The sequence below is a fragment of the Bos mutus genome, chromosome 5, assembly GCF_027580195.1.
Source record: "Bos mutus isolate GX-2022 chromosome 5, NWIPB_WYAK_1.1, whole genome shotgun sequence".
Lineage (NCBI taxonomy): Eukaryota > Metazoa > Chordata > Mammalia > Artiodactyla > Bovidae > Bos > Bos mutus.
Genome location: NC_091621.1, coordinates 114860038 through 114883834, shown reverse-complemented (window position 1 = coordinate 114883834; position 23797 = coordinate 114860038).

The following is a 23797-nucleotide window of genomic DNA, read 5'->3' as shown; positions in this document are numbered from 1 at the left end:
GCTATCTAGGTTGGTCATAACTTTCCTTCCAAGGAGTAAGCGTCTTTTAATTTCATGGCTGCAATCACCATCTGCAGTGATTTTGGAGCCCAGAAAAATAAAGTCTGCCACTGTTTCCACTGTTTCCCCATCTATTTGCCATGAAGTGATGGGACCAGATGCCATGATCTTCGTTTTCTGAATGTTGAGTTTTAAGCCAACTTTTTCACTCTACTCTTTCACTTTCATCAAGAGGCTTTTTAGTTCCTCTTCACTTTCTGCCATAAGGGTGGTGTCATCTGCATATCTGAGGTTATTGATATTTCTCCCAGCAATCTTGATTCCAGCTTGTGCTTCTTCCAGCCCAGCGTTTCTCATGATGTACTCTGCATAGAAGTTAAATAAGCAGGGTGACAATATATAGCCTTGACGTACTCCTTTTCCTATTTGGAACCAGTCTGTTGTTCCATGTCCAGTTCTAACTGTTGCTTCCTGATCTGCATACAGATTTCTCAAGAGGTAGGTCAGGTGGTCTGGTATTCCCATCTCTTTCAGAATTTTCCACAGTTTATTGTGATCCACACAGTCAAAGTCTATGGCATAGTCAATAAAGCAGAAATAGATGTTTTTGTGGAACTCTATTGCTTTTTCCATGATCCAGCGGATGTTGGCGATTTGATCTCTGGTTCCTCTGCCTTTTCTAAAACCAGCTTGAACATCTGGAAGTTCACGGTTCACATATTGCTGAAGCCTGGCTTGGAGAATTTTGAGCATTACTTTACTAGCGTGTGAGATGAGTGCAATTGTGCAGTAGTTTGAGCATTCTTTGGCATTGCCTTTCTTTGGGATTGGAATGAAAACTGACCTTTTCCAGTCCTGTGGCCACTGCTGAGTTTTCCAAATTTGCTGGCATATTGAGTGCAGCACTTTCACAGCATCATCTTTCAGGATTTGGAATAGCTCCACTGGAATTCCATCACCTCCACTAGCTTTGTTCGTAGTGGTGCTTCCTAAGGCCCACTTGACTTCACATTCCAGGATGTCTGGCTCTAGGTGAGTGATCACACCATCGTGATTATCTTGGTCATGATCTTTTTTGTACAGTTCTGTGTATTCTTGCCACCTCTTCTTAATATCTTCTGCTTCTGTTAGGTTCATACCATTTCTGTCCTTTATCGAGCCCATCTTTGCATGAAATGTTCCCTTGGTATCTCTAATTTTCTTGAAGAGATCTCTAGTCTTTCCCATTCTGTTCTTTTCCTCTATTTCTTTGCACTGATTGCTGAGGAAGGCTTTCTTATCTCTTCTTGCAATTTTTGGAACTCTGCATTCAGATGCTTATATCTTTCCTTTTCTCCTTTGCTTTTCGCTTCTCTTCTTTTCACAGCTATTTGTAAGGCCTCCCCAGACAGCCATTTTGCTTTTTTGCATTTCTTTTCCATGGGGATGATCTTGATCCCTGTCTCCTGTACAATGTCACAAACCTCAGTCCAGAGTTCATCAGGCACTCTATCTATCAGATCTAGTCCCTTAAATCTATTTCTCACTTCCACTGTATAATCATGAGGAATTTGATTTAGGTCATACCTGAATTGTCTAGTGGTTTTCCCTACTTTCTTCAATTTAAGTCTGAATTTGGTAATAAGGAGTTCATGATCTGAGCCACAGTCAGTTCCTGGTCTTGTTTTTGCTGACTGTATAGAGCTTCTCCATCTTTGGCTGGATAAAAAAATAAATTTTTAAAAAAATATTGTAACCAAATTTTTAATTGTATTAATGAAAAGGCTGGTTCAAATAACCTCATATGCCATAAGAATCGGAATTAATCATTATCTCTTTTCTCATAACCGCCTAAAGAACAGAATAAATAAATTCTTAAACATCCCTTTAGAAAGGTTTTTATTCCTGAAAATCATTTCTGCAAAGAACATCTCTCTCAGTGGAGGAAAGAAGACACTTTGAATGCGGCCTTAAAATATCTGTGTGGTTAGTAAGTGTCTGTGAAAGAGGAGAGAGGAAAGAATAAAGAAAGGTAGGGACAAAGAAAGAAGAGAAAATAAATATAATTAGATATATTCACCTCCTACTTTAAAGCCTGATAGAGGACTTCCCTGGTGGTCCAGTGGTTAAGCATCTCACTCTGCAGCAGATGCGGATTCTCGATCCCTGGTCAGGGAACTAAAATCCACATGGTGTGGAGCACCTAAGCCTGTGAGCTGGAACTACTCAGCCTTTGTGGCACAGCTACAGTCCACGCAGTGCAAAGAAAGATCCGGCTTGTCACAATGTAGATCATACTTGCTACAACTAAGACTCGACCCATGAATAACCCTAACCCTAAATAGTTTTTAAAAGTCTGATAGAGATTGTAGACTAGAACCAAGGCTATCCTGACCTTAAGCCATTATTAGCAATGAAAGTGAAATCACCATGTCCCAGTAAACAGACCATATCATTACACAATTCTTTCCTAGTTCTCTAAGTGTTTGTAACATGCTTTGCTGCTGTTGTTATTTAGTCATTAAGTCGTGTCTGACTCTTTTGCAGCTCCATGGACTGCAGCCCTCCAGGCTTCTCTGTCCGTGGGATTTCCCAGGCAAGAATACTGGAGTGGGTTTCCATTTCCTTCTTCCGATCCAGGGATCAAACTCCAGTCTCCTGCACTGGCGGGCAGATTACCGGTGAGCCCCCAGGGAAGCCCTTGAAATGTGCTTATGCAAAGCTTATTAAACGTGTTTGCAATTCTAGGACATTGATTCCAATTACAAGAATGGAATGCAGGCAAGGTAGACGGAAGAATTTCCTGGAAGTGACTATGGTTAAACCAGGAAATACAAACGTTTGGTGGAATCTCCTTCACAGATGGTATTTAAGTCTTCCCATGGTTCTGTGATTCTCTATGTATCTGTAATAAAACCAGCTCGCTCTTGCAGAAGGAATGGGAATGGGCAAGATGCCCTTGGAGTTGCACTCAACCTAACGATCCTAGTAATCTAACTCTTTGGAAATCAATGGCTAAACCTCAATTTGGGTCAAAAGGAAATCTTCCTAAGCGGCCATGAGGTAGTTTTTAATAGCTATGGGTAATGGAGGAACCCCTGCCACTGTCCTCAGCTCAAATTTCATCGTCACTAAGGCTGCTGCACAGAAATGGCATTTTAAAGACTCTTAAAATAAGTGCTTATTTGAACAAGTGGCCAAAATCAGCTTACATTCCGAGATACTCTGAGTTCTTTGAGATTCTGAGTTTATTATAATAACATAATCTCTTTTGCTTTCCTCGTGGCTCAGTGGTAAAGAATCTGCCTGCCAATGCAAGAGATGTGATGCAGGTTCAATCCCTGGGTAGGGAAGATCCCTTGGAGGAGGAAATGGCAACCCATTCCAGTATTCTTGCCTTGGGAAATCCCAGGGATGGAGCAGTCTGGTGGGCTACCATTTATATGGTCATAAAGGACACAACTTAGCGACTAACGACAACAACAACAAATCTCTTTTGCATGTTTTTGTTGGTGTTTCCTTTTGGCAACATCTTCATCCATCACAACTTGGTCTGCAGAAGTTGGTGGGAAGGATTTTGGCTTTTATCAATGGTTTCTGTCTGCAAAACAGTCTCCGTTGGTGAAAGTGTTTTGGGACACCCAGAACATATCCTTTCTCTGGAGACCAGCAGACCTTACCTGCATTGTTAGAACTTTTCGGTGTTATACATACTCTTCAAAAAACTCTGGATCTGAGAGAATTTGGATGAATCTGTAAAATCTGAATTCACCCCAAGACCTTGAGACTTCCTCTACGATTGTTAGCATCTAGTGTACGGGTGTCCCTACCTCCCACGCCTCTCTTAACCAAATCTGTCCAGCACACCAAAGTTAGATGAATGTTCCTGGAAAAGTGCTAGGCATATCTTCTTCTTAAGAAGATCTTGGGACTTTCCTGGGCCCAGTGGCTAGGACTTTGCCTTCCAGTGCAGGGATTGTAGGTTTGATCCCTGGTCAGGGAACTAGAATCTCACATGCCACTCAGTCAAAAACCCAAAACAGAAGCAATATTGTAACAAATTCATTAAAGACTTTTAAAAAATGATCCCCATCAAAAAACTCTTAGAAATAAAAAAATATATATCTCTTCACTGTGCATTCCCTGGCAGTCTAGTGGTTAGGACTTTGCTTCCACTGCACAGGGTAAGAGTTTGATTCCTGGTTGAAGGACTAAGATGCTGCAAGCTGCATAGCATGGCCAAGGAAAAAAAACGCCACATCTGTTTGTTATCTTTCGTTTTTTAAGTTCCATACGTCCAATCTTTTTCTCCGTGTCTACTGGGCTTCCCTGGTGGCTCAGCTGGTAAAGAATCCACCTGCAATGCGGGAGACCTGGGTTCGATCCCTGGGTTGGGATAATCCCTTGGAGAAGGGAAAGGCTACCCACTCCGGTATTCTTGCCTGGAGAATTCCATGGACTGTATAGTCCGTGGGGTCACAAAGAGTCGGACACAACTGAGCGACTTCCGCTTCCACTTTCCCTGCTCAGCCCCACCTGCACTTCTCTCAGGTGGATTTCCCCAGCCTTCTACCCCCACACCACATTCATCATCATTTCTCACTTTAGCTCCTGTGTTTCAAGAGGCACGGGGGCTGTTCTAGGATCTCCGTGGTTCCTTCCTTCTCTCCACAGCCCCTCCACGTCCTGCACTGAGCCCCATCATCTTCTTCATCAGAACCAGCCTTGCTCTCTCTGATTCTTAGTCATCGTCCCAAGCCAGGACAATCCAGGTTGACCTTGGACAGCCTCAGTGTGAAGAAGAATGGGGTAAATATTGACCACAACCTGCCTTCTCTCTTCGATACCCATTCCTCAGAGAGAATCAGAGAAGGCAATGGCACCCCACTCCAGTACTCTTGCCTGGAAAATCCCATGGACGGAGGAGCCTGGTGGGCTGCAGTCCATGGGGTCACTAAGAGCCGGACACAACTGAGCGACTTCACTTTCACTTTTCACTTTCATGCATTGGAGAAGGAAATGGCAACCCACTCCAGTGTTCTTGCCTGGAGAATCCCAGGGACAGGGGAGCCTCGTGGGCTGCCGTCTATGGGGTCGCACAGAGTCGGACACGACTGAAGCAACTTAGCAGCAGCGGCAGAAAGAACAACAATAACAGCAACCAATAAGTATTTCAAAGATGTCTCTTCATCCTCCCCTCTTATTTTACTGATGACGAAAGCAAGCTTCAGGAAAGATAACTTTTTTCCAGTTACTCAGCTGCAACATTGAGACTCAAATCCAGAAAAATTTGGTTTCAAGCAACTCTGCTTTAGGACTTGTGATGACAGGAGAATTTTATTCCCCTTCATCCCTTTTGTTTTCCATATTTCCAAGATTCCCTAGCAGATAATTTAGTTGTTTAAGAGGCAATGCACTGTAGAAGAAAGAAGCAGGCTTTGGAACCACTCAAATCTGCATTAGAATGATGTCTTCAAGATTTACTAGTGAACTGGCTTTGGGCAATGGCTTAACCTCTCTGTCCCCTGATTTTTTCATCTCCTAAAATGAGGTTACAGTGCCCTAGAGCCCAGTGAAAAGTCTGGTATATCATAGAGTATGTGTTGGCTTATTTTCTCCCTCTTTCTTTCCCTTACTGTTTTTCTCTTCTTTCTCTCATTCTCTCTTTTTTAGCATTTTCTTTAACTCTATCACAGATTGATGAAAGCATCCGGGGCTATTAGGGGACAACTGGGGGAATTTGAACACTGGATATTTACTAGTATATTAGAAGGATTGTGAATTTTTAGGTATAATAACTGTCTTATAATCCTGTTTCTAAGGAGTTGTCTTTTTCTTGAGATTCATACAAAACGTTTATGGATGCAATGATGTGATGTCTGGGATTGGCTTCCATAAAACCCAGTGAAACTCTGGGATCAGGAGCCAAGAATGAAGGAATGGGTACCTGGAGATTCAGTATGATTCTCTACTTTCGAGTATGTTTGAACATTCGCAAAATAAAACATTTTCTAAAATGTCCGATCAGAAGGTTTAAGCCTCAGTGTTGTCTTTATTGTCCCACCAGAGCCCCCCATTCTCCCCAGTGACATCCTGGGCGGCTTTCTTCTTGCTTCCCCAATAACCTCTGGGGTTATTCCAGCGTCTGTGCCCACCGAGTGCCACGCTGCCTCCTCCCCCACAGCTGGCATCTGGACAAATATCTCTTCCTGACCCCAGATGGCATCACAGCTTCCTCAGTCTGATCCTGTCAGCATATTTTTTCCAGGCACCTGATTCCTGGATGTGGCCACAAAAAAAACCCAACAGAGATGTCTTGGCTGCTCCCCCTTAACAACCTTCACCCCCGGGAGCAGGTATTTCCCATTCTGATGATGTCAGCCCTCTGAGCTCACTGCTTCCACTGGCTCCCAAATAACATCCCGGTAAGAATCTCACAGACTGTGGTCCCTGCTGGCCAGAGCACTCCTGGGGGATGGAAAGCCGCTAGGGTGGGCGGTATAATAATATTACTGATTATTAATGGAAAAGCTGGTACAAATAAGCAATTGTATGGATTTTAAGATTTTTAGTGGAGAATATTTGCTTTGCAGTGTTGTGTCCATTTCTGCTGTACAGCAAAGTGATTCAGCTATATATATCCATGGGTCACTCAGTGGTTTCAGTCGTGTCTGACTCTCCACGACCCTGTGGACTGTAGCCCTCCAGGCTCCTCTGTCCATGGGATTCTCCAGGCAGGACTACTGGAGTGGGTTGCCATGCCTGCCTCCAGGAGATCTTCCTGACCAGGGATCGAACCAGCATCTCTTGAGTCTCCTGCCTTGGCAGGCGGGTTCTTTACCACTAGTGCCTCCTGGGAAGCCCATGTATACATGCTGCTGCTAAGTCACTTCAGTTGTGTCCGACTCTGTGTGACCCCATAGACGGCTTCTCCACCATGTATACATATATCCCCCCTTTTTTTGGGATTTCCTTCCTACTTAGGTCACTACAGAGCACTGAGTAGGGTTCCCTGTGCTATACAATAGGTTCTCACGATTATCTATTTTATACACAGCATCAGCAGCGTATATATATCAATCCCAGGCTCACAATCCATCCCACTCCCCTTTCCCCCTTGTGTCCATATGTCTGCTCTCTATGTCTGTGTCTATCTCTGCTTCATGAATAAGATCGCCTCCATCAAATTTTTATGGGTTGCATTTTATTGGAAAGCTGACGTGAGGAAGAAGAGAAAAGAAAGAACAGGCATACACAGAAGTTATTTCCTCTGCTACATGGACTCTTTAGGTTAAGTGTGTATCACACTCCAGTCTGAATAAAGCAAAAAGATAAAACACTGAGTTATCTGAGTCTTGGTCATTTTATAAGGAACAAAGGAAAAAATTAATGAACAGGTAGGTCAGAGTAGATCAGCCTGAAGGGCTGGACCAGTGATCTCAGCAGGTGGTGTCCAGGTAGTTTCACGAATGGACCCTTGCAGGTTTATGGGTGTTTATTTATGAAATAAATTTTCATAAATTTACTGGGTGTGTTGGGGACTGGGGCTTCCCAGATGGCTCAGTGGTAAAGAAGAAGTGAAGTCGCTCAGTCATGTGTGACTCTTTGCTATCCCATGGACTGTAGCTTACCAGGCTCCTCCGTCCAAGAAATTTTCCAGGCAAGAGCACTGGAGTGGGTTGCCATTTCCTTCTCCAGAGGAACTTCCAGACCCGGGGATCGAACCAGGGTCTCCCACATGGCAGGCAGACGCTTTACCCACTGAGCCACTAGGAAAGCCACCAGTGGTAAAGAATCCACCTGCAATGCAGGAGACACAGGAGATGCAGATTAGATCCCTGGGTCTGGAAGATCCCCTGGAGGAGGGCCATGGCAACCCACTCCAGTATTCTTGCCTGGAGAATCCCATGGGCAGAGGAGTCTGGCGGGCTACAGTCCATAGGTCACAAAGAGTCAGACACGACTGAACAGCTAAACAACAACAACAATCCAGGCAACATGTACGCTGACAATCACACTAGGGGGCCAAGGTGAGACTAAGGGTAGTGGCCTGGATGATGAAGGGAGCCCGTGTTCTCCTTCCCACCACAGACTGACAACCTCTCAGGGGAACAAAGTTTCAGTCATGACCTAGTGTGTCTCCAGCACTGGGCTGGCCATCACTGTGCTTTCTCATTAATCTAGATGCAATGTTTCTGCTCCAAACTTTCCTCCCCTTTTTCCCCTCCCTTCTCTTCTCCTTTTGTTGTTGTTCAATCGCTCAGTCGTGTCCAGCTCTTTGTGACCCCATGGACTGCAGCATGCCAGTCTTTCACTATCTCAAGGAGCTTGCTCAACCTCATGTCCATTGAATCGGTGATGCCCCATACCACCATCTCATTCACTGTCACTCCCTTTTCCTCCTGCCCTCAATCTTTCCCAGCCTCAGAGTCTTTTCTAATGAACCAGCTCTTCACAATAGGTGGCCACAGTACTGGAGCTTCAGCCTCAGCATCAGTCCCTCCAATGAATATTCAGGATTGATTTCCTTTAGGATTGATTGGTTTGATCTCCTTGCAGCCCAAAGGACTCTCAAGAGTCTTCTCCAACACCACTGTCCAAAGGCAGCAATCTTCGGCGCTCTGCCTTCTTTATGGTTCACCTGTCGCATTCATACATGACTATTGGAAAAACCATAGTTAGACTAGATGGACCTTTGTAGGCAAAGTAATGTCTCTGCTTTTTAATATACTGTCTAGGTTTGTCACAGCTCCTCTTCTCTAGTTGCCTTGTATTGAGTACTTCCTCTGGGCCAGGCATTGGGCTGGGCTGTGAGGATACAGCAGTGGCCACGACTGCCCATCTGTGGAGCACCATATGCTTGGGTCCACCTTTGTCCTGGTTTCCTGTGTGGAACGCCCACTCCCCTCCCTCCTGTTAATCCATCCCCTCTCTTCTTTTACAACTCTGCTCAAAAGCAGCCTTCTCTGTGAAGGTCTCCCCTCCCTGCTTCTCCTACCAATTCAGGCCACTCCATTCCCCAGCAGAGCTCTGGCACTTTGGATTACAAGTGGCACAGTTTTCACTTGGAGGCTGCGTAAAAGGAACTCAGACAAGGGATTCTTCAGGTTGTTTCCTTTACTCTATTCCTACCTGACTGTGCGACCTTAGGCAAGGCACTTAAACTTTCTGCATCTCCATTTCAGCCACTTTAAAATGCGGATGGTAAAAACGGCCTGGTTTATATATCAGATTGTGGATGTTGAAACCAACAGAAAAGTTACAGAGGACAGGCCACATTCACTGATTCATTGTTCACAGTGTTTCTACTGAATATCAATCACCCATCTAGACACTAGATAGGATATAAAACTGTGCTGTCAGAAACATTGTATAGTTTGGGAGAAAAACATCAATTCCAAACCATGAAAGCTGCTATGGAAGCTCAGAAGAAGAAGAAAGAAAATTCTAATTGGAGAACTCAGATGCTGTCATGGAAGAGGTGGTGTCTGAGCTAGACCACAAGAAATAGGCTTTACTGAGACATTTGGGGAGACAGATGAAGACAGAAGGACAGTGTTTGTGGCAGGAGCATCACAAGCAAATGGCTGGATATGACGGGGGAGGGGGGTACTCTTTTGAGACCCTTAGCAGCACGTGGTTTAGTTTGGCTAGAGTGTAAGTGTTTGTACAGAATAGTTATCCAAGATAAATCCAGAATTGGGGACTTGCAACATTGTTGAATTCTGGATCCAAGAGCTTAGACTTCATTGAGAAGACCTGTAGAAACCATCAAAATTACTTGAATATGGAGCTTCCCTGATGTGGCTCAGATGGTAAAGAATCTGACTGCAATGTGGGAGACCCGGGTTCAATCCCTGGGTTGGGAAGAAAGTACTCAAATACAAGGGGGTACTTTTGGAGGTTTCCTCCAGCAGCAAAGTAAAGAAAGTGTAGAGCTGATGCTACATAAGTGCAAATTATAAAGTGCAGTCATAGTAATTTACTGAATTTACTGTGTTAGTAACTATATCCTCTTGTAAATGGGTCTCCTTTCTCTGCATCATCTCATAAGTCCCGTATATTCATCATGGCACATTAAGTAGGAAGCTATTGATCTAAAGGGGTCGATGGGTGAGTTCCAGTTCTATGTTTATCCACTGAAGCCCCATGCAGTAGCTGTGCAAGGTGTTGGCAAAAAACTGGGGGAGGGGAGCGAGCATCCCTAAGCTGAGGATCAGTGTGGCCTCGCCCTCCCCTGTTCCTGCTGAGGCTTGACTGGCCAGCCTTGCAGCTTCACAGACACTCACAAACAGAGATGCCGAAACAGCTACTGGAGAAAGCACCTGGCGGGGCTCTGAGCAGATGTTCCAACCACAGGGACATGGAGCCTGAAAGCCCGACTGACATCTGAGCATTGCAGTGCTGAACCTTCTCCACTGTCTTTTAACAGGATCTGCTGGATTCACTGTAAGATAAGAAACTGCCTGGTTTACATATGCGATCAGAGATGATCAAGAATGTTCCAGGATCCCACTGGAAGGAAATGAAGAGCTTAACTACAAGCCTCAGAGAATAAAAGCAGGCACAAAACAAAAGTTTGTTGTTGGTATGATGCTTGCTGTGCTGGGGGAAGGACATGGAGCTTATGAAGATCAAAGTTCCACTAATCAATGGATGCTTCCATAAACTAACTGCCTGCTTTGTGCGCTGGGTCCAGAAAACTGTGCCAATTTTTCTCATCCCTTATATTGTAACTCAGTTTGAGGTCCCCTAAAGATCTTCAGGGCACCCCAGTAATCCTGGGTTTCCCTTTTCCCAATCACGTTTTTTGACTGGAATGGGGAGGGAAGGGGGTTGAGAATGGGTAACCAAGACCCAGAGAGAGCAACCAGTGCACATCAGTATATGAATGATTATAAAACAATAAAATGGGGACTTCCCTGGTGGTCCTGTGGTTAAAACTCCCTGCTTGCAATGCAGGAGATGCATGTTCAATCCCTGGTCAGAGAACTAGTATCTCACATGTCATGCAGCACAGGATTAACTTGAATTGAGAATTTGATTAAAGGGGATTGGGCCAGAGATGGGAGAGCCCCTCTCTGCATCCTGGTAAGTTCCCGAGTATTGTGATCTAACAAATCAATCAAGTATCTACTCAGAACCAACTGGGATAAAAAGAAATGCTGAGTCTGATGTCCACACTTGCGGTTTGCTAGAGGGAAATATTTATGTAGACCCTTGGGTGTGAGGCCGAAGTCATGGAGGACAAGGGTCCTTCCAAGTGGCAGTCTGGAGCCCTTGAAAATCATGTGAGGTAGGGCATGGGTACAGTGGGGGAAGAGTGAAAAGATCCCAGGATTTTGAATCTACATGAAGATTAAGAAGTAAAGCCTGTGATTTGCGCAAGAAGACCTGACTTTAAGCAACCTGCACTGACCATGGAGAACTGCATTGTGAGATCAGCTAACAATAGAGCAGTCTTTAAACATGGAATCAAGAGGCCCTCCAGGGACTTCCCTGGTGGTCCTGTGGTTTACAATCCACCTTCAAATGAGGGGACACAGGTTCGATCCTTGGTGGGGGAACTGAGATTCCACATGCCACAGGGCAATGGAGCGTGCATGATGCAACTAGAGAAGCCTGGGTGCTATAAAGAAGACCCAGTGCAGCCAAAATTAAAAATTAAATAAAAAACATATTAAAAAATAAAATCTAAAACCATGCTGAGGATAGTAATCAAAAGCAGAAAGATATAATTGTCAAAATCTTAAGAGGACCTATTGGGGAAATCAGAAAAACCTTTTTTGATTTTTGTAAAAATTATGTCTTTTATGGGCTTCCCCTGTGGCTCAGCTAGTAAAGAATCCACCTGCAATGTGGGAGACCTGGGTTCGATACCTGGGTTGGGAAGATCCCCTGGAGAAGGGAACAGCTACCCATTCCAGTATTCTGACCTGAAGAATAGTATAGTCCATGGGGTCGCAAAGAATCGGACACGACTGGGCAACTTTCACTATGTCTTTTATGACCCTGCTAAAACAGTCAGTTACAAAGTGGCATATTGTGCTGCCACTCAGTTTTAATGAGAAACTGTCAATAAATACCAGAAACACACAAGGATATGAACACTTGATCAACTCCTAGTTTATTTTCAGAGTAGGTACATAATAGTAATTACAACTTGAATATCTTTAAGCATAAGATCAAATAAATGCATCTTCATAATTATTAGTCTCAACTTTCAATATAAAGTTCTAAGCCCACTATTTCTCCCATTGATCTCAAAATGATCCCCATTGGTAGGGTATTTAAGTGGTTTTTTCCTGCTAAGGAAAATAGTCTTGTGAGTGATAATGGTAGAATTTCAAGTCAGTAGGGAAAGGATGGACTACACACACAAAAAATGATATTACCTCACATCAGAAACAAAAAGATTAGAGTTACATATTTAAAAATCCAGAAATAAAGTTGTTAGACATCTATGAATGGCAACTTTATAATATTGCAGTGATGTTCAAGCTGGTTTTAAAAAAGGCAGAGGAACCAGAGATCAAATTGCCAACATCCACTGGGTCATGGAAAAAGCAAGAGAATTCCAGAAAAACATCTATTTCTGCTTTATTGACTATGCCAAAGCCTTTGACTGTGTGGATCACAATAAACTGTGGAAAATTCTGAAAGAGATAGGAATATCAGAACACCTGACCTGCCTCTTGAGAAATCTGTATGCAGGTCAGGAAGCAACAGTTAGAACTGGACATGGAACAACAGACTGGTTCCAAATAGGAAAAGGAGTACGTCAAGGCTATATATTGTCACCCTGCTTATTTAACTTATATGCAGAGTACATCATGAGAAACACTGGGCTGGAAGAAACACAAGCTGGAATCAAGATTGCGGGGAGAAATATCAATAACCTCAGATATGCAGATGACACCACCCTTATGGCAGAAAGTGAAGAGGAACTAAAAAGCCTCTTGATGAAAGTGAAAGTGGAGAGTGAAAAAGTTGGCTTAAAGCTCAACATTCAGAAAACGAAGATCATGGCATCCGATCCCATCGCTTCATGGGAAATAGATGGGGAAACAGTGGAAACAGTGTCAGTCCAAAATCACTGCAGATGGTGACTGCAGCCATGAAATTAAAAGACACTTACTCCTTGGAAGGAAAGTTATGACTATCCTAGATAGCATATTCAAAAGCAGAGATATTAGTTTGCCCACGAAGGTCCGTCTAGTCAAGGCTATGGTTTTTCCTGTGGTCATGTATGGATGTGAGAGTTGGACTGTGAAGAAGGCTGAGTGTTGAACAATTGATGCTTTTGAACTGTGGTGTTGGAGAAGACTCTTGAGAGTCCCTTGGACTGCAAGGAGATCCAACCAGTCCATTCTGAAGGAGATCAGCCCTGGGATTTCTTTGGAAGGAATGATGCTAAAGCTGAAACTCCAGTACTTTGGCCACCTCATGCGAAGAGTTGACTCATTGGAAAAGACTCTGATGCTGGGAGGGATTGGGGGCAGGAGGAGAAGGGGACAACAGAGGATGAGATGGCTGGATGGCATCACTGACTCGATGGACGTGAGTCTGAGTGAACTCTGGGAGTTGGTGATGGACAGGGAGGCCTGGCGTTCTGCGATTCATGGGGTCACAAAGAGTCGGACATGACTGAGTGACTGAACTGAACTGAACTGAGGAAGGTCTTTCCAAGTAAGACACAAAACCAAGGAGTTATGAGAAATGATTAAGTATACGAACCTCTGTAGGCAAAAAATTTATTATAAAGAAAGAGAAACATGCAACAGTCTGGTTAAAAATATTTACAACATACATAACAGACACAGTGATAATATTAAGGAACAGTACAAATATTAAAGAACCCCAAATTATTACTCATTTGTTAATGTAATCAGTTACATAATAACTTTTTACATTATTCTTACATTTCTGGGACAAATTTAACTTGGTCATAAAGAATTTTTTAATGCATTGATAGCTTTGATGTGAATATTTTATTTAGGCTTCTTGTATCTATTTTTAAGTGAGTTTGGTCCATAATTTGCTTGTCTTATAACTTACTCAAATTTAATATCAGAGTTCTGCAGGACTTTGTCTTTATTCTCTGATGCAATTTATACAAGACAGGATTGTTTCTTCCTTGAAGATTTGGTAGAATTCAGTGTATAACTATCTGATTACATTGTTTGTCTATTTGTTTTGTATGTAGTTTATAAGCTACTGATGTAAAATTTCTTAATAGTTTTTGGTCTATTCTTATCTAGCTTTATATTCATTCAGTTTTGATGTTACATTTTATCTGAGGTTTCAAATATATTGTCATGAAGTTACTTACGGTTACCTAATAATGTAAACGGAGAAAGCAATGGCACCCCACTCCAGTACTCTTGCTTGGAGAATCCCATGGATGGAGGAGCCTGTTAGGCTGCAATCCATGGGGTTGCTAAGAGTCGGACAGGACTGAAGTGACTTAGCATAGCATAGCATAATAATTTAAAAATCTAAACTGTATATACTAGCAATTCTTAGTTTTCACTTTTACTTTTTGGGGGTTTTTTGTGTGTATTCTTTTTTATTTAAACAACATTGCTTAAACAAAATTGTCCTTTATTATTTTTTTTTATAAAACAGCTTTTTAAGTTATTTTCATCTATTATTTTTTCTTGTTTCATCAATTATTACCATACTTCCTTTTTTTCTATTTCCACTAGATTAACTCATTATTCTTTAATAACTTCTTGATTTAGACCCTTACTTCATTAATTTCAGCCTTATTTATTTCCAATATACATCACTGGTGATATATAAGCAGATTCTAGAGATACATGGACTCATATGTTATAATTACTTTTTTACCTGCTTCATCTATTCATTTTTAGAAAGGTATATTCAAACCTCCTACTCTAAATGTATACAACCCCCTTATAATTCTAGCAGTGGCTGCATTCTATACCTTGGATGGAAATTGCTAAGTGTAATTCAGGTGAGAGTTATTTCATATTCCTCATGAATTATTCTCTTAGTAATGAAAGAATGATCTCTCTCTTGGGTCTTCTTTGGTTACCATTAATCTGGCCACCCTGGCTTTCTCCTAGATACCCTCTGACTGGTATGTGTTTCTCCATCCTTTTCTTTCCACCCTTGGTCTGTCATTAAGTTTTCATATTCTTCCCATAACATCAGGCTGTGCTTTGCCTGGTCCATCCTCCGCCTCCAAGATCTTTTGTAGTCCTGAGTCCTGGAATGTTCATGTGTCCAAATGACACGCATGTCCAAATATCTAGATGGAAACAAGAAGTCTTTAAGGGAAGTTTGGATGGTCATGAAAGCCAGTTAGAGCCCCCTGGTTTGCATCTAGGCAGTAAATAGCATGAGCTCTGCAGGCTCCTACTGGCCCAGGGAGCCCCTGTACAGCTCATGTGTAGCAGACAAAGTCGCTGCAGGAAGATCATTATTTTAAAGTCAGAACCCAGGAAATTCTTCTGCCTTCTGATATTTACAGGACCGGTAGATGAGGGTGTTGCTTCTTGAAACAGAAAGAGAAGATCTAAGATGAACGGATAAAGAAGATGTGGTACATATGTACAATGGAATACTACTCAGCTATAAAAAAAGAATGAAATAATGCCATTTGCAGCAACATGGATGCAATTAGAGATTATCATACTAAGTGAAGTAAATCACAGAAAGACAACTATCATACAAGATCATTTATGCGCAGAATCTAAAATATAACACAAATGAACCACAAAACAGAAGCAGACTCGGACATAGAGAACAAACTTGCAGCTGCCAAGGGGGAAGAGTTGGGGGAGGGATGGGGTGGGAGGCTGGGGCTGGCAGAAGTGAGCTTTCACATAAAGAATAGGTAAGCAGCAAGGTCCTGCTGCATAGCACAGAGAACTATGCTCATTATCCTATGATAAACCATGATGGAAAAGAATATACATACATACCTGAAAGTGAACGCGTTAGTCGCGCAGTCATGTCCGACTCTGACTCTTTGCGACCCCATGGACTGTAGCCCGCCAGGCTCCTCTGTTCATGGGATTTTCCAGGCAAGAATACTGGAGTGGGTTGCCATTTCCTTCTCCAGGGGATCTTCCTGATCCAGGGATCGAATCCAGGCCTCCCGCATTGCAGCCAGATTTTTTACCATCTGAGCCACCACAGAATATGTATATATATATATATATATATATATATATATACACACACACACACACACACATATATGAATGTATATGTATATATATTTATATATAACTGAATCACTTTGCTGTACAGCAGAAATTTATACAACATTGTAAATCAACTATCAGTTCAGTTCTTTGATCAAACCAATCAAACCAGATCAAATCAACTATCCGTTCAGTCACTCAGCTGTGTTCAACTCTTTGCAACCCCATGGACTGCAGCACACCAGGTTTCCCTGTCCATCACCAACTCCCACACCTTGCTCAAACTCATGTCCATAGCGTGGGTGATGCCATCGAACCATCTCATCCTCTGTCGTCCCCTTCTCCTCCTGCCCTCAATCTTTCCTTGCATCAACTATACTTCAATAAAAACGTATATTAAAGGTTCTTAGAGATCTTGTATTAAAAAGAAAGAGAGAGAGAGAGAAAAAGTAGAAGTCTAAGATCTAGGGAAACAATGATTGAATAAACAAGCAGCATACATTTTTGAAGTCTATGTACCCCTGAAATCTCCCTGCATACCATCACTTAGACAACATATCGTGCTTGGAAATTGTTGAGTGGCCTCTAAGCCCCCTTCCCATTCTAAAGAGTCTTTGTTTCCCTAAAATCAGCTTTGACCCACATCCCTAAAACCCAGAAGCAATCAGGCAGGAGAACCAGAGGGACATCAAGTGTGAGCCAAGCAGCTAGATTGCCCTTCCTTCTCCAGTTCATCCCTTTTGTTGGTTTTCCAGGAAGTCTGAGGCTCCTGCTGCTAAGCACAGCTTAAGAAATCCAAAGCTCACATCTGCATTTCCCAATCAGGTTTATGGATGGCTTGTCCAAACTAAACAGAAAACCATAAACAACACAAGTGCCTGATTTAGGGGGTTCGATGTGGTTAACGTGGGTTTGGAACCAACATGAGTTATTATCAAGGACTTCCCCGGTGATCCAGTGGTTAGGACTCTGTGCTTCCAGAGCAGGGGTCATGGGTTCCATCCCTGGTCAGAGAACTAGGATTAGGGTTAGGGTTAGGGTTGGGGTTAGGGCACGCTGCATGGCACAGCCAGAAAAAAAGAAAAGAGAAAGAGAAAAAAACAATAAATGACCACTAGATCACACACTACTGCTTGTCACCCTCTGCTCAACAAATGGCACCAACCCTAGACTTTATTTGATGTTGTATGCATATATGTGTCAGTCACTCAGTTGGCTCCAACTCTCTGTGACACTATGGACTGTATGTGGCCAGACACTTCTCTCTGTGGGATTTTTCAGGCAAAAAAATACCAGAGTGGGTTGCCATTTTCCTCCTTGAAAGGATCTTTCTGACCCAGGGATCAAACCCGCATCTCCTGAGTCTCCTGCATTGTAGGCAGAATCTTTACCTGCTGTGCCATCAGGAAAGCCCATTTGCTGTTAAAATGTAAGTAATAAAGAGTTCATATCTTATGCTTCCTTCACCCAGGATGAGTGACATTTCTCTCCTTTGGAGATGTGTTCTGTGAGCCTTCCGCTGAGTGGTTACTTTCAGAGCCAGGAACACACTTGGCTAAGAGGGTCTGGGGATATTATTTCCTGCAAACAAGGCATTTTGCTGATGACAAGGAATCACTCAGAGGAGGCATTTGGGAAGCTGATATATATAAACTGGGCTTCCCAGGTGGCGCTAGTGGTAAAGAACCCTCCTGCCAAGGCAGGAGGCAGAAGAGACACGGATCCCTGGGTCAGGAAGATCCCCTGGAGGAGGGCATAGCAACCCACTCCAGTATTCCTGCCTGGAGAATCCCATGGACAGAGGAGCATGGCAGGCTACAGTCCATGGGCTGCAAAGAGTCGGACATGACTGAAGTAACTTAGCATACACACATATATACACGAACCAGAGCATAGGTCCTTTTTGGTTGTCAGTTTGATTTGGAGTCCTTCTGTGGAATTTTTTTTTGGTGTAGACTTGTTGGACGTCTCGAGGAAAGGGGCCCCTGAGACCCACAACTGGCACAGAGGGAAGAGAAGTGACCTAGAATCAGGATATTCGGGTTAAAACTACAGTTTGGGTTCCAAGTGGCTTTGGAAATGTCCTTTATCTTCATGGTCCAAAACAGCATATCTACAGACTGGGAACTATGATCCATGCTCTATTGACCTCATTAGTGTGTTGACTTTTTTGCTTGTCTGTTTATTGGATGCTGCTTAAGCATAGACCCATGACTCTGAGACCTGTAAAGAAAGGAGAAGGGGTCCAACAGAGCCTGGAAGACACAGGGTTATTCAATTGAAAGAAGACAATGACAAGAGGATTCGTGACATGAGCCCAATTCCCACATCATGTGGAAGCTGTCAGCTGGTAGACAGGGACACATCTGATCAGCAACAGGAAGGAGCCCAGGTGCTGAGGCTCCTTTAAGGTGAAGGAGGGAGAATGTGCCTTATTGTCCAAAGTGGAACCGTTTCGAGTAAACATAGACACTATTAGTAACTATGCCTGGACGCTGGGTGTAGACACGGCTGTCCTGGGCAAACCAAGATGGCTGGCCATCCCCCTTAGGAGATGAAGAAAGAGTAGGAGGTACGTTCCCTTTGATTCTTCGCTGGTGCCTCAGTGGTAAAGAATCTGCCAGCCAATTCAGGAAAATTGGGTTGGATCCCTGAGTTGGGAAGAGCCCCTGGGGAAGAAAATGACAACCCACTCCAGTATTTTTGCCCAGGAAACCCCATAGACAGAGGAGCCTGGAGGGCTACAATCCACAGGGTCACAAAAGAGTGGGACGCAACCTGGTGAACAGCAGCAACTTTTCCTTCACATCTGTGAACTTCTCTATGGAGAGGTTGGTAGAGTTTTCAAAAAACTCTGTGATATAGGCCAGAAGGCCCTGGAGAAAGGAGAGGTTTGTAGTAGGCTACTGCCTTCCACACCCCAATCTCAGCTCTCCCATCCTACAAAATGCCGATCAACCCAGAACCGACAAAGCCTCAAAGCCTCGTAAGTTACAGGAGCTCAGGTCCTGAAAGTCTCCTGTTCAGCAGCCCAAGACAGTTGGATGAGAGAAATATAAATAAAGCCCTGTGGAGCCTCCCTCCGGAGGCTTGGTTCACAAGACGCCTCTGAGCCCTTGCTACAGCGATTTCCTTGGACGATGCCCGCCGTCCAGATGGTGAGCCGGGTAAACAAGAAGTCCCTGTTCTCCATCAGCGTCAGCGCGCGCCTCGCTCGGGGCATCTGCCGAGCTGGCGATGGGAGCTCCGTTTACAGCTTGGCCCTCCTCAGCGCACCAGAAATGTGCCCTTGTGTAAACACCAGAGCCTCCTCCAGGAGGACACGTGGACGGGGCAGTGGACACCTTGCCCCAGGGGCCTGGGAGAACAGAAGCTTACCCTCCTCTCCCTCCACCAGCCCTTTCCCCAGCCTCACAACCCTCCAGCAGCCTCCAGGCCCCCAAATGCAGGAAGACACCCAACTGATTCCATTTCTATGAATTCAAATGGCCTGCCAATTTTTCTGAATGTGTATTCAGCTGCTACCCTTTTATCCTCATTGGCTCTGCCTTTTACCAGCTGTGTGACCACAGACCAGTCATTAACCTCTCTGAGTCTCCCTTTTCTCAAACAAAAAACAAAATAATATTGCTGATTTCACAAGGTTCTCACCTTGCTAGTAGAACTTCAGAAAATACGTGTGACAGGAGAACACGGGTATGTGATAGTCACTTAGTTGTGTCCAACTCTTTCCAACCCCATGAACTGTAGCCCACCAGACTCCCTTCCTCTGTCCGTGGAACTTACCAGGCAAGAATACTGGAATCGGTAGCCATTTCCTTCTCCAGGGGATCTTCCTGACCGAGGGATAGAACCTGGGTCTCCTGCATTGCAGGCAGATTCTTTACCATTTGAGCCACTGAGGAGTTCTGCACGTGGGTATGGGGATGGTAAAATAGAGGTTGCATCTGATCTAGCAGTCCCACCCCTGGGCACACATCTGGAGAAAACTCCAGTTCTAAAAGATACATGTATCCCATGTTCATTACAGCACTATTTACAATAGCCAAGACATGGAACCCAACTGGGCTGGGCTGGGTTTTCTCTAGTAAACATGTATCTACAGATGAATGGATAAAGAAGATGTCATCTGTATATACAATGGAATACTTCTCAGCCATAAAAAGAACAAGGTAATGCCATTTGTGGCAACATAGGCTGGACCTAGAGATTATCATACTAAGAGAAGTCAGAGAAAGACAAATGTCATATGATATCACTTATACGTGGAATCTAAAAAAACAAAATGATACAAATGAACTTATTTACCAAACAGACTCACAGAGACTTGGAAAACAAAGGGGAAAGAGGAGGGGGGTGGGGATAAATTAGGAGTTTGGGATTAACAGATGCACACTATTGAATACAAAAGAGATAAACAATAAGACCTACTGTATAGCACAAGGAGCTATATTCAATATCTTGTAATAACCTATAATGGAAAAGAATCTGAAAAAGGAATATATATATGTGTGTGTGTGTGTGTGTGTGTGTGTGTGTGTAACTAAATCACTTTGTAGTACACCTGAAGCTAACACAACATTGTAAATCAACCATACTTCAATAAAAAGAAAGGAAGGAAGAAAGAAAGAAAATATACATAAAAACAGCCTTCTTGACCCTGAATTTCCTGTTTCTGGTGATAGAGATCCCTTCCCTGATTAAGGAGGGTAATTTCACACAGGAAATTTATTTCCTGGTTTCAGGGGAATAAAAGAGAGCCCAAATATTTTTCTTTTACCTGCTGTTGCTTATGCAACTTTCATTTAAAATGATAAAATACTGATGTTGCATCTTTTGCAGTGGCCTGAATGCTATCCACTGCTTTTTTTTAATTATTTTTTATTTCTGTATTTTTGGCTGGGCTGGGTTGGGTTTTCTCTGGTTGCGGTGAGCAGGGGCTACTCTCTATTGGGGTGCACGGGTTTCGCATTGCGGTGGCTGCTCTTATTGCAGAGCCTGGGCCCTAGGGCACGCAGGCTTCAGTAGTGGCGGTGCACAGGCTTAGTAGACCTGTGGCATGTGGGCTCTTCCCAGACCAGGGAGTGAACCTGTGTCTCCTGCATTGGCAGGTGGAGTCCTAACAACTGGACCACCAGAGAAGCCCCACTTCTTACTGTTTCACTTTCACCTTGCAAGCAGGACTCATGGTCTGTCGCCCGCTCCCACCCCTGATTTATTCTCAATGCCTCACTGGTGGTCCTTCTCTTCTGTTGCCCATAATCTCCATGCCTGCCCTCCCAGTTATGTCAGATGAATGAACGAACAATTGGTTAAATGAATACCAGGACCATAGAAGCACTTTGGAAATTGAACAATGGCGTATAACCTTGTAGCAGATGCACTGGATTTGAGACATCCAAATTCATCCATCACCATAGGATGTTGTTGTTGTCGTTGTTCAGTCACTAAGTCGTGTCTAACTCTTTGCAATTCTATGGACTGCAGAATGCCAGGCTCCTCTTCTCCACTGTCTCCCAGAGTTTGCTCAAATTCATGTCCAAGGAGATTTGTACTCACTATTAAAAATGTGCCTTGACATTATTTTCCCAGTTCTGGTAGGAAGATGTAACCCATAAGCCTCAGAAGCCAGAGGAAATTTTTGCTACCACTGAATGTTAAATCTTTCTTGAAGGGGATCCAGGCAGAGATCAGAGTCTGTCCTCGTAAACAGAGCCCATCCAAACACGTGGCTCTGCCGCCAGGATGCCAGTTTCCATCCCTCATCAATCCCTGAGTATCCAAGTGGGTCAGCTGTGGTCTGGGTAACTCACTCTGCCTCTCTGGGGGAAGGAGCACCCCCAGTGCCGATGTGGATACAGGCCAGGGGAGAGCACAAGGGTCACACAGAGGTGTGGACCCCACTCCTGCTGGCTTGTTAGAACCAACTGTTAACTTTTCAGGAATTCTGCAGCCCTGTTGATAACCCCTTGGTAGCCTGAGATCAGCCACAACAGGGGTATTAATGCCAAGGAAATTTGCAAATGCTCCAAAGCTGGGCTTTTTCTCCCGAGAGGGATGGTTCTTTACCATTTGTCCACATCCTCGAATGGGCATGCCCCCTCCATTCTGAGCCCCAAGGGAAGCCAGAATAGCATGGAACCTGTGAGCCTCAGCTGCTGCTTCTGCAAAATGGAGCAATTTGCCTTGTCTCCCATGTTGTGGGCAAGCACAGCCTTATCTGTGGGTGCAAGAGAGGGCCTTCTTCCTGCTGGCACGGTTTGAAGGAATACAGAGAGTATGTCTCCATCCAGACCTGAACCACTGCAGGTGCTTTCCTGAATACAAATCTGACCTTGCCATTGCTCTGCTCAAAAAACTTTGATGATTCTGTTGCCTCCAGGTTGTACTCAAATAAAACCTCCTTCATTCTCTCATCCAATATGCCTCTCAAGTTTCATCTCCTTCCCCCAGCCCCTTCTCTGCTCCCCAGTCACCAGTTCTGGGCACTTTCCAGATGTGCCAGGTGGACTGTTCCCTATGCCCCTTTTCCTGGGTAGGAGCATCTTCACTATGTGGGAGCTAGCTAGGCCCATTATCTGGATTCAGAAGCTAGAGTGCATGAGGGGCAGCCAGGGACTAAAAACATGGTGGAGGCATTGATTTAGGGCTGGCTGTGGAGGCAGGCTTCCTGCATGAGAGACTCCGTCCTACTGCCTCCCTGCTATGTGACATACAGCAAGTTACTTAACCACTGTGAGCCTCAGTTTTCTTATCTGCAAACTGGGAATAATACTAGTATCTGCTTCATTGGATAGATGTGAAGATGAAATAAGCTTTTGTACATTAAGAGTTCAGCTCAGTGCCAGGTACAGAATTAGCATTCAGACCTTTTAGAACTAACACCCAAAAAAAGATGTCCTTTTCATTATAGGGGACTGGAATGCAAAGGTAGGAAGTCAAGAAACACCTGGAGTAACAGTCAAATTTGGCCTTGGAGTTCAGAATGAATCAGGGCAAAGGCTAATAGAGTTTCACCAAGAGAACGCACTGGTCATAGCATACACCCTCTTCCAACAACACAAGAGAAGACTCTACACATGGACATCACCAGATGGTCAACACCAAAATCAGATTGATTATATTCTTTGCAGCCAAAGATGGAGAAGCTCTATACAGTCAGCAAAAACAAGCTGACTGTGGCTCAGATCATGAACTCCATATTGCCAAATTCAGACTTAAATTGAAGAAAGTGGAGAAAACCACTAGACCATTCAGGTATGACCTAAATCAAATCCCTTATGACTATACAGTGGAAGTGAGACATAGATTTAAGGGGCTGGATCTGATAGACAGAGTGCCTGATGAACTGTGGACGGAGGTTCATGACATTGTATAGGAGACAGGGATCAAGACCATTCCCAAGAAAAAAAAAATACAAAAAAGCAAAATGGCTGTCTGAGGAGGCCTTACAAATAGCTGTGAAAAGAAGAGAAGCAAAAAGCAAAGGAGAAAAGGAAAGATATACCCATTTGAATGCAGAGTTCCAAAGAACAGCAAGGAGAAATAAGAAAGCCTTCCTCAGTGATCAGTGCAAAGAAATAGAGGAAAACAATGGAATGGAAAAGACTAGAGATCTCTTCAAGAAAATTAGAGATACC